The 13989-nt window shown below is 42.8% G+C and overlaps 1 protein-coding gene across 1 annotated transcript in view; it reads right to left on the bottom strand.

Moving 5' to 3' along the window:
• EIF4A3 (eukaryotic translation initiation factor 4A3) overlaps positions 1-13989 on the bottom strand; it is a 428365-nt gene that overhangs the window by 338890 nt on the left and 75486 nt on the right. The window lies entirely within an intron of this gene.

The raw sequence follows: 13989 nt of genomic DNA, 5'->3' as shown, positions 1-13989 counted from the left end.
GGCCTCCAGCCACATTTCCTGGGACTAATAAAATCCAGTTGCTGACATTCCATCACATTACACACTCCAGTGGGACCAAGAAATCGAAACCAAGATAGGGTCTTGCAGGATCAGTTTTTAAATGCTACGTTCACCAGTGGCAGGAAGCAGGTTTAGCCTCTGGGTCTACCCTAATTTCCATCCTTCAGTTTCTCCTATTTAAGTACATGGTTGCCATGCTATTGCAGTGAGGACAAACCAACCCACCCGAGTCTTGACACAGGCTGGTCTAACCCTGTAGAGGGATGCGGTGTGTGTCTCTGTGTACAGGGTCTCAATACACATATCCCCTGGCCATCATAATAATAGCCATTTTAGATGGATTTTTTAAAAATTGCTCTTTATGTATTACGTCAGAATCTTATTCATAAATCCTGTCCCATCTACTCCCCAAGTCATTTTGGCAAAAGAAAATTTAAAAAATTTTCCCTGTCCCAGTTATGAAAGTGCCTCTAGTGTGATGATCCAAAGAGTCCCTCTTTGACACTGAGGATGATAACCTACAAACCTACTTCTGTTTCCTTTGTGCATATAAACCTGCTTTAATCTGCTTCCTTGGGGGAATTGCTGTGCTTCCAAAATGATCGCAAAGGAGTGCAAGCTCCGATGTTACATCCACAGCTTGATTGTAAACCGTATAGATGGCCAGATAAACTGGAATAGTTTCGTAGAAGAGGAAAAGAGTAGTTCCACAAACAGAAACCATGAGTTGCAGGAACACAGATCAAAAAGCAGAAGGCTATTTGCAAATCAGACAGGAAGGGGATACCCACATATTGCCAAACTCAGAAGAGGATTGACCCTCTGAGTTACAGCTGTCTCTGTAGAGGCACTAGTACGGTGTGTCTTTCTGCTCTCACTCCCTGCTCCTTTGTAGAATTTTCTTGTATTCTGTGCACAGCAGGATCCTGTGTGAAAGACAGATCAGTGAACTTGCCATTTCTTCTATAAATAATAGGCCCCCATATGAGTTCTGCACATGTGTAATAAAAGGTAAATAATTCCTTCACCGGTCAGGGTAGAAGCCCAAGTCTGATCCTACTCATGCCAATAAATGAGAGCAGCATGAAGGCTATCTGCAGCAGAAATCAGCTACAAGCCAAGTCAGTTTATTTATTTATTTTACTGAACAAGATTCACATGGATACTATTATAGAGCTGTTGGGTCAGGGTGAGTGATTAAGGCACATATGTACCTTCTGTCAACTGCTCATCAAATGGAAAGTCACACTTTTTTTGGTGTTTCAAAGGCAAACTAAGCTGCAATCCTGTACGTATGTATCTGGGGAGCTGGTCCCATTGAACTTGGTGGATGTCATTCTTGAGTAAAAGCGCCTAGAACCGAAAACCATTATTTGCAGCTTGATTCTATGCATAAAAAGTCCCACTGAGTGGCCAAACAGCTGTTGATAGGTGGAGTCTACAAAAAGCACTACAGTGTTTTGGTTTACTTGGATGGGGACTTGATAGTTAGGCTGCTGAGCTGCTAGAATGAAATAGAATGCAAGAGCTGGGCTGTGAAATGGGAAGGTGTAGCACATAAATGTGCAAAACAGACCGATAGATCTAGAATTTGCTTCTGCCTGACTATGCAAATAATTATGGAAGAGTTTTCAAACTTTTCTCTCCATTAGTTTATTTGTTTTACCTATTCAGGTAGAGGATCTTTGAGATATTTGCCAGTATAATATGTCGTCCTTTGTAGAAGCATTTACATAAGACCAGCAATGCAAATGTTTAATCAGTTTTGTGTTTTCTCCCTTCCCGCCCAAACCCAATATTTATTTTTTCTTGTATTTTGCCTGCTGTCTCCTACAATAATTTCTGCAAACACAGCCACGCAAGCAAGGGTACTCTTTTCGAAGCCCAAACAGTTTGCGAGGTGGGGGAAATGACTGTACTGGTCTTCTTAACAATAAAAACAGTGATACACACAGACCTCTCTAGCACATCCACATTAAGAAATGAATTGTGTCAAGCAAACTCTATTGCCTAGTTAGGTTGCTGGAAGCAACTTAGCAGCACTGCTAATATTTGAATGGCAAGGTGATGCAATCTATCTATTCCCTGATGGCTCCTCTCTCATCTTACACTATTGCCCCGCTCGTGCTCTTCGCTCCTCTGATGCCATGTTTCTCACCTGCCCAAGGGTCTCTACTTCCCTTGCTCAGCTTCGTCCATTTTCTTCTGCTGCCCCTTATGCCTGGAACGCTCTTCCAGAACATTTGAGAACTACAAGTTCAACCGCAGCTTTTAAAGCTCAGCTAAAAACTTTTCTTTTTCCTAAAGCTTTTAAAACTTGATTTTGTTCTGACTTTATACTGTTAGTTTTACCCTACCCAGAGCCTGTTTACCCTACCCTGTGCCTGTTTGCATTCTCTTCCCCTCCTTATTGTTTTATTATGATTTTATTAGAATGTAAGCCTATGCGGCAGGGCCTTGCTATTTACTGTTTTACTCTGTACAGCACCATGTACATTGATGGTGCTATATAAATAAATAAATAAATAAATAAATAATAATAATAATAATAGTAATAATAATAGTTTTCTGCCAATGGGAAGAAGCTTTGTAGGGGAAGGTGATACTTTTGTCTTTAGCTCTCAGTTGTAGTCATTGCTCCTGAGCTCTGAAATAAGAAATAGACTATGGAACCATGTGGTGCTTTTTGCCTCATATTGTGAAACACAACGGAATGTATGTTTATTGTTCAATGTTTTTGCCATTTTTAATGCGCTCATGAAGAAATAAGATGGCCTCATCCATAAGAACATAAGAGCCATGCTGAATCAGACCAAGCTTCCATCTAGTCCAGCATTCTGTTCACACAGTGGTCAACCAGCCTACCATGGGAAGCCCTCAGGCAGGACATGGAGCAACAGCACCCTCCTGCCCATGTTCTCCAGCAACTGGTGTACATAAGCATGTCACCTCTGATATTGGAGGTAGCATAGAGCCATCAGTGCTAGAAGCCCTTGATGACCTTCTCCCCCAGGAATTTGTCTAATCCCCTTTAAAGCCATCCAAATTAGTGGCCACCATTATGTCATGTGATTGTGAATTCCATAGTTTAACTATGCACTGTTCTTCCTTTTATATGTCTTAAGTCTCCCACAAGTCAGCTTTTTGGGATGACCCCAGTTTCTATTATTATAAAAAGGAGAAAAATGTCTCCCTATCCACATTCTCTATATAAAATCGTCATTCCCAAGGGCACACTGTGTATTTATATTTGAAAACTTTTGCATATACCAGTTAGAACTCATACGGTGTAGAGGCTGCTGGAGTGATGAGTTTGGATGAGGGAAGTCCTGATTCCAGGGTCTGCGCTATCATTAGTCAGAATGAGGTGGCTGCCCCAGGAAGTTCATTTTGGCTTTCATGAAAGGGCGGCGTGTTTCTCAATTGTTTCTTTTCTGGTTTTAAATGTTGTTTCATGTTGTTTTTCACTGAGCTGTTTTTTGTTTTGACAAGGTGGGTTTTAAATCGCCTAGGAATATCTCATTTGAACATGGCATCTTCGGGTTTGGGTTATTTTCCCGCACACTAAGGAGGGCATGTATGAATCTGCACAGGCCCATGGCTGACTCCTGTTTTCTCTCTGAGGGAAAAATAATAATGTCTGAACATAGGGTGGGCGCGGATTGAGAGACTAGCTCTGGTGCTGTTAAAAATGATTAAAGTCTTTAATAGTTGTTGTCTGTGTCTGGAATGCTCGACATTTCAGATTAAAAATAATCCTTCCTCAGGAGCTGACACTGGAAACCTTATTCTTGTATTTTGAATATTCTCTGGAGCCCTTTTCCCTTCTGAGCGTTCTGCTGAACTGCCTCTAATCAAAGACTTCTGGCTCGTAGCTGCAAGTCCATATGGGTGTCCATACGAAAAGGAGGATAGGGCTCCTGTATCTTTAACAGTTGTATTGAAAAGGAAATTTCAGCAGGTGTCATTTGTATATATGGGGAACCTGGTGAAATTTCCTCTTCATCAAACAGTTAAAGCTGCTGGTGCCCTGCCCTCTTTTAAATCTGGTCATTCTAGTATAGCTCCTGCACCTTTTACTGTTGTGATGGAGAGGGAATTTTACCAGGTTCTCCATATATACAAATGACACCTGCTGAAATTCCCTTTTCTATGCAACTGTTAAAAATACAAGAGCCCTGTCCACCTTTTCATATGGTCACCCTGCTGAACATGCCCACAGACAAGAGTTATTCCTCCCCCCACCTGTTCACACTTTCTGCTCACTTCTGTGCTACCAGGCTTGTGGTGATACAAGGACTGGAATTTTCAGTCACCTCTGAGCAGTCTCCACGCCTGACACCTACCCTGGAAAATTACTGGCCTCAGGCCTCTGACCCCAGTGTGCTCTGTATCACATACTCTCTGCATGAATTCCACTGGCATGAAACTGATTCCCTCTTCCAAGCACTAATAAAGCTGTCTGACATGGACAGAGACCTGACATAAGCTCCCCATGGGATACCTTTCCCCAGGCTTCAACAGAACATTTACTACTTATTACGGAGAGCATGGCTTCATTTGGGCCTTCATAAGACTTAGCAGGAGACAGCTGTGTTGGTCAGAACAGTTGAATTAAATGAGGTGGAGTGGGGGATTATTTAATCAATAGGCCAAAACAGGTATTACTTTGAACTTTATTTATCAGCTAGGTCTTCCCCCCCTCCAATGTTAACTCTAGAGTAAGTGCTGTGCCCCCATCTGCATCAGGATCTAGCATGGGGGATAGGGAGGGGCTTAGAGATCTCGACTGAGTCTCCTACTGCTATTCAAGGTCCTGATGCCAAGGACCTTATAGTCTAAATTAGACTATGAAGGAAAAACAAAGGGAGGGAGGGAAAGACATACAAGACCGTGGAGCAAATGCCTTTCTTATTTATTTATTTACAATATTTATATACCGCTCCCCATTCAAAATTTCGGAGCGGTGTACAAGAACTGCCATCTTGGCCCTGTGGGGAAGAAGAAGGACCGAGGGGACAGGAGCAGGCAGAAGTAACATCGGGGCCTGCTCCTGCTGGACTCTTCCCCCCACACACAGGGCAAACTGCCATCTTGGCCCTGTGGGGAAGAAGAAGGACCGAGGGGACGGGAGCAGGCAGAAGTAACATCGGGGCCTGCTCCTCTTGGACTCTTCCCTCACCCCCACAGGGCAAACTGCCATCTTGGCCCTGTGGGGAAGAACTGCCATCTTGGCCCTGTGGGGAAGAAGAAGGACCGAGGGGACAGGAGCAGCTAGAAGTAACATCGGGGCCTGCTCCTCTTGGACTCTTCCCTCACCCCCACAGGGCAAACTGCCATCTTGGCCCTGTGGGGAAGAACTGCCATCTTGGCCCTGTGGGGAAGAAGAAGGACCGAGGGGACAGGAGCAGCTAGAAGTAACATCGGGGCCTGCTCCTCTTGGACTCTTCCCCCACCCCCACAGGGCAAACTGCCATCTTGGCCCTGTGGGGAAGAAGAAGGACTGAGGGGACAGGAGCAGGCAGAAGTAACATCGGGGCCTGCTCCTGCTGGACTCTCTCTCTCTCTCTCTCTCTCTCTCTCTCCCTCCTCCCTCCCTCCCTCCTTGACTCCTTTTCCTTGTGTGTCATGTCTTTATTAGATTGTAAGCCTGAGGGCAGGAACAGTCTTTTTTGCTAAGTGTAAGCCGCTCCGAGAGCCTTTTTTGGCTGAGGAGCGGGGTATAAGTATGATAAATAAATAAATAAATAAATAAATAAATTCCTTCCCCCACACCTGCAACAGCCCTCCTGCAGTCAGGCAAGCCAAGCGCGGAATATAGCATCAGTGTTTATGGTGAATAATAATAATAATAATAATAATAATAATAATAATAATAATGTCCTTTATGGTTGAGTATTCAATAAAGGTTCACCTTAAAAAAAAAAACCAATTAAATGTGCTGTGCACACCTATGCACCCCAATCATGTCCAGAATATAAAATTACCTACTTGCATCACTGGCCCTACTACATGAAAAACAAATATGTAAGGAAAGTGTTTCTCTCTCCCATGCTAGTTTTTTTGTGTACGCGGGGTATTTTTCTTTTTCCAACTATGAAAGGAGAATTCAGACATGAAATTTCTACACAGCCCAAAGCATTGTGGTCCAAGAACAGCTTTTATTGTTTGATTCTGCTGAATGCATGAACTGGTTGCCGTCAGACAGGAGACAGAACACTCCTATGGATTGATTGACACATTAGAGCTTTGTTCACAGACACAAATCAATTTAAAAGTCAATACTTCCAAGGATCTGGATATGTGAGAGCTGATTTTAATCTGTCAGGCTTGTGACAGTTCATTTTAACATGTGCATTACAACAGTGGCCAGGAATTTTTATTTATTTATTTATTTATTTATTTATTTAAAAAGCTCTCTGCGTCGTTTGCCTCACATCAGGCAATGTGTAACTGTGCACTAAAAACAAACACACATCCTAACAGATTAAAACTATTTTGCATCAAGATAATGCAAATTCTACATCGAGAATGGCTAGACTTCGTGATGTGTATGTGTTGTACCAATTAGGAACATAGAAACCTGTCTTACACTGAGTCAGATCATTGGTCCTGCTAGCCCTGTATTGTCAACACTGAGAACCTTTCCAGGTGAGGCTATTAATTCATTGTATCTACTTTCAGTTTCATAGCAGAACTGAGATCTGAGCACTACTTGAGGATTGTTTCCTTTCCTGCTTTTCCACTACACAACCTCTAGGTGGCACTGTGGTATAGCGGAATAGAGCAAATACACAAGAGGAAATAGCACTTTCTTTCATTTTCATAATTAATTGCCACATTTTCTCTGCTCATAAAAAAACACCAAAACCAACAACTCATGGTAAGTGCTGTTTAGGCACAGAAGCAAAACCAGATGGCCATGATGTTGTTTAAAGACCTCGTAAACAACCCTGAGTAGGGATAATGAGCACATGATAAATGCTTTGTGTGGAAAAGCCCTGATTGGCAGTGGCTGACCAGATATATATAATTTAAATAGAAATACAGTACATTTCGCCATAGTGGGGTGAACGGGAGACTTCCTCTGGGGCTGCTTGGTTTTGTGACAAATATTGGGACCCATTTTGCCCAGACCGACTTAGCTAAGCAAGTTAGGAGATTCCGTGATCAAATGCATCAAAGGATATTCTGAAGAGGCCCTCCTGGTGCCAACATTGTTATCTTTTTGGTGCCAGGTCAAGACTTTTCTCCCAGGTATTTAACAACATATGCTGAGTTTTTTTCTTAACTGACCCCACAATAGTTGTTTTAAATGGATATTGTTTGTTTTTATGCTTTTTATGGTTTTAAATTTTGTATATTTGCTTTTAATGTTCACTGTTTTTAATCTCTGTAAACTGCCCAGAGAGCTTCGGCTATGGGCAGTATATAAATATAATTATATTATATATAATATAATATAAGAGCCCCCTCCCTCCTGCTACCAACTGTCTCTGCAGAGGCCACCAGTGAGGGAGGAAGCAGCAGCCAGGCACCTCTCCACCGTGCCTGGGTCCAGCTCCAGCTGAGAGCCCCCTCCCTCCTGCTACCAACTGTCTCTGGAGAGGCCACCAGTGAGGGAGGAAGCAGCAGCCAGGCACCTCTCCACCGTGCCTGGGTCCAGCTCCAGCTGAGAGCCCCCTCCCTCCTGCTACCAACTGTCTCTGCAGAGGCCACCAGTGAGGGAGGAAGCAGCAGCCAGGCACCTCTCCACCGTGCCTGGGTCCAGCTCCAGCTGAGAGCCCCCTCCCTCCTGCTGTCAACTGTCTCTGGAGAGGCCACCAGTGAGGGAGGAAACAGCAGCCAGGCACCTCTCCACCGTGCCTGGGTCCAGCTCCAGCTGAGAGCCCCCTCCCTCCTGCTACCAACTGTAACTGCTGAACTTTCCAACTAAGATTGTAGTGCCTGAATTTGCTTTCCTTTCCCCCCTCCTCCTCCTCCCTCCCAATCCCCTTTCCTTTTGTGTCATGTCTTTTAGATTGTAAGCCTGTGGGCAGGGACTGTCAAGAAATACTTTTGTAAGCCGCCGTGAGAGCCTTTTTTGGCTGAATGGCGGCATAAAAATCCTTAAATATATATATATATATATATATATATATATATATATATATATATATTTGTTTTTAATGTTCACCGTTTTTAACCTTTGTAAACCACCCAGAGAGCTTTAGCTATGCGGCAGTATATAGATGATGATGATGATGTTGATGATGATGATGATGATAATGATGATGATGATAATACAGTTTTTCAAAGTGGGAATCTTTACCTAACATTCTGAGAAACATCTGTATCAAGATGTAAAGTGGAAAATAGCTAACAATGGAGGTTCCAGTGTCAAAATAGGGGTCATAATGGTATTAGCAATAATACCCATAAACTAGGAATGTTGTCAACCCAGGGAGGGAGACAGTGGGTCTCCTAATCTAAAAATTTGAGGCAATCAATTCATTTGTCACTGACATATCAGTTGCATATTATGATGATCATGAATGTTGTCTCATATACATATTTTTTTAAGCTAGAAATCCAGTTCTGAGAACAGGAGATATATATTTTTAGAGTAGATTGGGAGCTTCTTTAAATGAGTGATTTATAGCATGCTCATTATTGGCCACTCATGGATGTTTGTGGGTCATTTTGACAATGCTGTCAGCCTCCTCGTCTCCTACTCCTTTTCTCAGTTTTAGTGTCACAAGGTAACCCTCAGAAAACCGACTCTTCTGAGATATGACGGGTTTGTCAGGATTTCCTGCCATGTGCAAGGGAAGTTGTACTAGAAAATGCCCACTAGAGGGCATTGACTCATTGAAATGTACAGGCCATGTGGTCGCTGCTCTCTTCTCTGTGTAATTCTGCTCGTTCCAAATGCGGAAGAGAATCAGGAAGAGAACTACAGCAAGGAAATGCAATTTCCACACTGTCTGAAAGTCTCCTAAGTAATTTGTTTATATTTCCATTGCCTTCAAAGGAAACATAAAATCTGAATGTATGTAAGCAGATAAACACATGTCCAAATGCTTAATATGTATAAAAAGCAGTTCAGTGATCAAAGATTTCAGTTCTTCATGGGAGAACTCACCTTGTGTGCTAGAAATGTATCTTGAAGCTGTTTTGATTTTTACATCACTTTTGTGTGTTTAGTATTTATTCTGTATGAGGGATCTACTTGAAATAAGGAAAAGACAAACGCTTGGTCTCTGAGAGTTGTTGACTGAACAAAAATGTTGTGTGGCATTTTCTCAAATAGCCAAATGTGTTGGGAATCTCAACGTAGCAGAATTTAGAAAATCTTTGTTCAAAGAAATACTCACACCAGAGGTTTCTCACTTCAGTACAGAGCTTTACTGAGATATAAAACAGCGTTCTCCAGTACATTCAGTTTCTCCATACACAACACAGCATATCACGACACGTACATCTCCGAGTTCAGACATGATTAAAATTACAAGTCTTTATATACACTTTCATATCTACATGACTCATGCAATTGTCCAATTATTCAATTAGCTGAATCTTCATTTCTTATCTGTGACCTTTCCAGATTCTTCATGACTCACCAGCACCTGTCATGGCTTTATGCCCAAGTTCAAGTCCATCAGGGCTGTAACTAATCTCTGGATAAATTTTGTACCTCAATGAGCTCAATAGGTTGCTAACCCCTGTGCTATAGCATTTTCTCTGAACAACGTATTTACAATCCTTACGTCATTAATCACAAAATTCTGCACTTAACTGTACAATTAATTTTCTAGAGCCTCTCACTACATTTGTATCCATTAATCATTGTGCGATTCCTCTCATGCATCAATTGGGCCCTGACACGTGTTTCATGAAGCAACTACAGGCTCCATCACACTGGGGATTAACCCGCTCCCTAGCTTTGCTTCTCCGCCCATGTTTTCGTTCCTCAGTTACTTTCTCTTTTTAAAAGAGGAAGTACAGGAAGAGCACGAGGCCCATTGAGTCCGCTGCTCTAATGGTGCTTCTTCTTCTGCACATAGCAGGAGAGCAGCAATTCTGAGTTTAAAAATACATCGGACTTAATGAGGATTTTTGTTGTTGTTGTGCGAGGAAGGCCAGAAGGGGCGGAAGGAGACAGACGACGTAATGTGAGGGACCTGAGCAAACTCTGTGAGTGCCCAGTAACGAGCGTGCAATAAAATGCTTGTCAGATGGAGCTCTACATCTCCTTTGATGTCTGCAGTCTCTGTATTATATCCGTCTTATTCCCATTGATCACAAGTCTGCCTAAATAACAGTATCAGGTAACTGAGGGTAGCTCTCTCAAGGTCTAAAGGATTACTCGGGAAGTTCTTGTGATGGGAAGGGTGTCATGTAGCTGAGGTCAAGATCCTAAATGTAGCTTCTCTCCTGTTCTGTTATATAACCTGAGCTAGGGAAGCTTCCAGTTTGCTGGCGTTTCTAAATGTGCCAGAGACTATGGGGCTTCTGCTTTCAGGACGGCATGAGCTCTCAAATACGTTGTCAAGAAATATCTGCATTCAATCTCATCCTTGTACATAAGATTAAATGGAGAAATGTATTGTTGTGCACAAGAGCTACGTTACAGTTCTTTCTGCAATCATGGCGGCTCCGAAAAATGTTAGATTGTGTTAGAATTCATCTTCCCCAGATAACTGTGGAGTACCAGTACCTGCAATGCCTTTCTCTGTCCTGTCCTGTACATGGAGCAGGACAGTGTAGGGAAATAACCAGTTTTCATGTGTAAACCAGCCCTAAACTTGAAGGCATAGCTACTCCAAATATTTGTTTATTTGAAGGATTTTTACCCTGTTCAGCCAAAAAAAAAAAAAGGCTCTTTCTAGAGCAGTTTACAAAGATCAGTAATAGGACAGTCCGTGCCCTCAGGTCTACAATCTAAAAAACACTATACAAAAAGGAAAGTCATTGGGAGGAAGAAGGTAGGGTGACCACATATGGAAAGGAGGACAGGGCTCCTGTATCTTTAACAGTTGTATAGAAAAGGGAATTTCAGTAGGTATCATTTGTAGGCATGCAGCACCTGGTGAAATTCCCTCTTCAGCACAACAGTTAAAGCTGCAGAGTTTTTTCAGAGCACTTCCCTGTTTTGTTTTTAAAACGAGGAAAATGGGATATTATTTCTGAATGTGCTCTTTCTACTTGCCTATGTATGCTATTGCACTACAGTACAGCTCCACCTAGAGGTTATTTGGTGAAAAAGCAGGAAAGGGAAAGCTCTGTGTAGAGCTCCGATCTCAATTCTGTGACAAAACCAAATGTAGATACAGTGATTAAGCAGCCTTGAGTAGAAAAGCTCTTATTTAATTTTAAAACTGATCCTAAGAGAAGTTGCATGAACTGCCCAGAGAGCTCCGGCTATTGGGCGGTATAGAAATGTAATAAATAAATAAATAAAATAAATAAATAAATTAAACTAGTATAAAACCAAGAACACTTTGCCATGTAGATGTGGCCAGACTCACGTTGGCACTTGAATTAGGACTAGGTGAAGTGTGGATGGGTCACCACCCCTTTCAAATTCTAAACTTGATGCTCCATGATATGGGGAAAGGAGAGAGTGGTGGTGTGTATGGGCGCATGTCGAGACAGATGAGGGAGTGGAAGATATTAACACGGTGACACAGAAAACGTTCCAGACACGTCAATGTTGACAACCAATCAGAAAGAAGTAATTAAGTCGGTTTTCCAGTGTAAAAACTGAGGGCTTAGCATAAAATAATAAAAGTGTAAAATGATAATAAAAACAAAAATGACTGCTCTACTGACAGAAGAAAAAGTGTTGTGGCAAGAAGCATCAGTCCGAGAGGGCCCCAGCATGCTGATGCTGGTTCTGTTTTCTGCTGCCACCATTACCTGCCAATCACTCTGCTTCATTCATGGAATTTTACATGGGCTCCAGGCAACATTACCTTCCATTTGTAAACCTTCCATGTTTTCCCACCACTTCCACCATCTTGTTCCTCACTAGAAAAAAAAATGTTAAGGAGAAAGAGTTGGACTAGCTGCACAGTGCTTCTTGATTGGAAGCACTAGGAGTTCTCTGTTGGGAACCACCCTTTGAAGAGAGAGTATATGGCTTGATAAGGAGTATCAAGGCTGGGGGTGGAGGTAGTGGAGGGTTAACTAGTAGAAAAAGATGGGTCTCTGATCATCCAGGAAAGGCTTGGAAGAAGAAATGGGGCTTGGAGAAGGATGTGCTGGAGGGAGAGTTACAGGTGTTTTCTACATGAGGGATTTGATGTCACGACCCTCCAGTTTCACTTCTGTGTCTAATTAGCGCTCTCATCGAGTTTTTTTTTTTTTAGAGCAGGGAGAATGTGGCATTTAACTGTGAAAACGAAAGGAAGTGTGATTTCCTCTTGTGTATTTGCACTATTTCACTATACCACAGTGCCACCTAGAGGTTATGTAGCAAAAAGGCAAGAAAGGCAATGTTCCTCGTGTAGTGCTTCGATCTTAATTCTGTGACGAAACTGAAAGTAGATGCAGTGGATTAACAGCCTCGTGTAGAAAAGATCACATTGGTGGATAGAGAAGAGCGGGAGATTCTTCCCGAGAGCAGCAATAGTAGGCAGGAGCAGGAGACAAAAGGAACCTGTGGATTCTTCAAGCTTCGAGCAGAAAATGGGATGGGGGAAGGAACAATATGTCAGCATTACAGCACATGGTTTGCATGCAGAATGTCCCACTTTTAAACCCTGGCACTTCCAGTTAAAAGGTCAGAAAACAGGTGATGGGAAAGTCCTCTTTTGGAGACCTTGGGGAGCTGCTGACCTGGTCTAGGGCTGCTTCCTATATTACCCATATCCACGGGTACCTTGATCCCCTTTGTATATCAGAAGAAATTCAGGCTGGGAATGACTTCTGTCTGTGAACCCAAGTAAACCTGCAACTGGATAGGATCTGCAAAGCTTCTGGCTTCAGAGTTGCATCAAAACATTGGTATGTCAACAGCCAATGCTGAACCGCCATGATGCCACTTGGGATTTATTTTCAAACTGCTTTCAGAGCACTGTGTGATTTTTATCTCCAAAGGGTTTCACGTTGCATCATTCCCTGTTAATCGGCTTAGAGAAAGCCAAGGGGAAAGTTTTGTAAGTTATTGCATAAATTCATTTCTTTACAAATGGGCCACAGAGTGCACGGGACGTTGTAGATTGCAAGCTGAATATGAGCCAACAGTGCAATATGGCTGCAAGAAAGGCAAATGCTATTTTGGGCTGCATTAATAGAAGTATAGCTTCCAAATCACGTGGGGTACTGGTTCCTCTCTATTCGGCCCTGGTTAGGCCTCATCTAGAGTATTGTGTCCAGTTCTGGGCTCCACAATTCAAGAAGGACACAGACAAGCTGGAGCGTGTTCAGAGGAGGGCAACCAGGATGATCAGGGGTCTGGAAACAAAGCCCTATGAAGAGAGACTGAAAGAACTGGGCATGTTTAGCGTGGAGAAGATAAGATTGAGGGGAGACATGATAGCACTCTTCAAATACTTAAAAGGTTGTCACACATCTCTTCTCGATCCTCCCAGAGTGCAGGACACGGAATAACGGGCTCAAGTTAAAGGAAGCCAGATTCCAGCTGGACATCAGGAAAAACTTCCTGACTGTTAGAGCAGTACAACAATGGAACCAGTTACCTAGAAAGGTTGTGGGCTCTCCCACACTAGAGGCATTCAAGAGGCAACTGGACTACCATCTGTCAGGGATGCTGTAGGGTGGATTCCTGCATTGAGCAGGGGGTTGGACTCGATGGCCTTGTAGGCCCCTTCCAGCTCTGCTATTCTATGATTCTATGATACCAGATGAGAAGCTGGAAGGAAGCCAAATGGCCGAAGCTGCTGAAGTTCTCACAAAAGAGGTGGCGCTTAAAGTTTGCTGCCAGCCCCTCTCTCTCAGACTGGCTCCCCCTTCCCCATCTTT

Source organism: Elgaria multicarinata, chromosome 4, assembly GCF_023053635.1.
Source record: "Elgaria multicarinata webbii isolate HBS135686 ecotype San Diego chromosome 4, rElgMul1.1.pri, whole genome shotgun sequence".
Classification (NCBI taxonomy): Eukaryota; Metazoa; Chordata; class Lepidosauria; order Squamata; family Anguidae; genus Elgaria; species Elgaria multicarinata.
The sequence above is the reverse complement of the archived record's forward strand: the minus strand, read 5'-3'. Positions and strand labels throughout refer to the sequence as shown.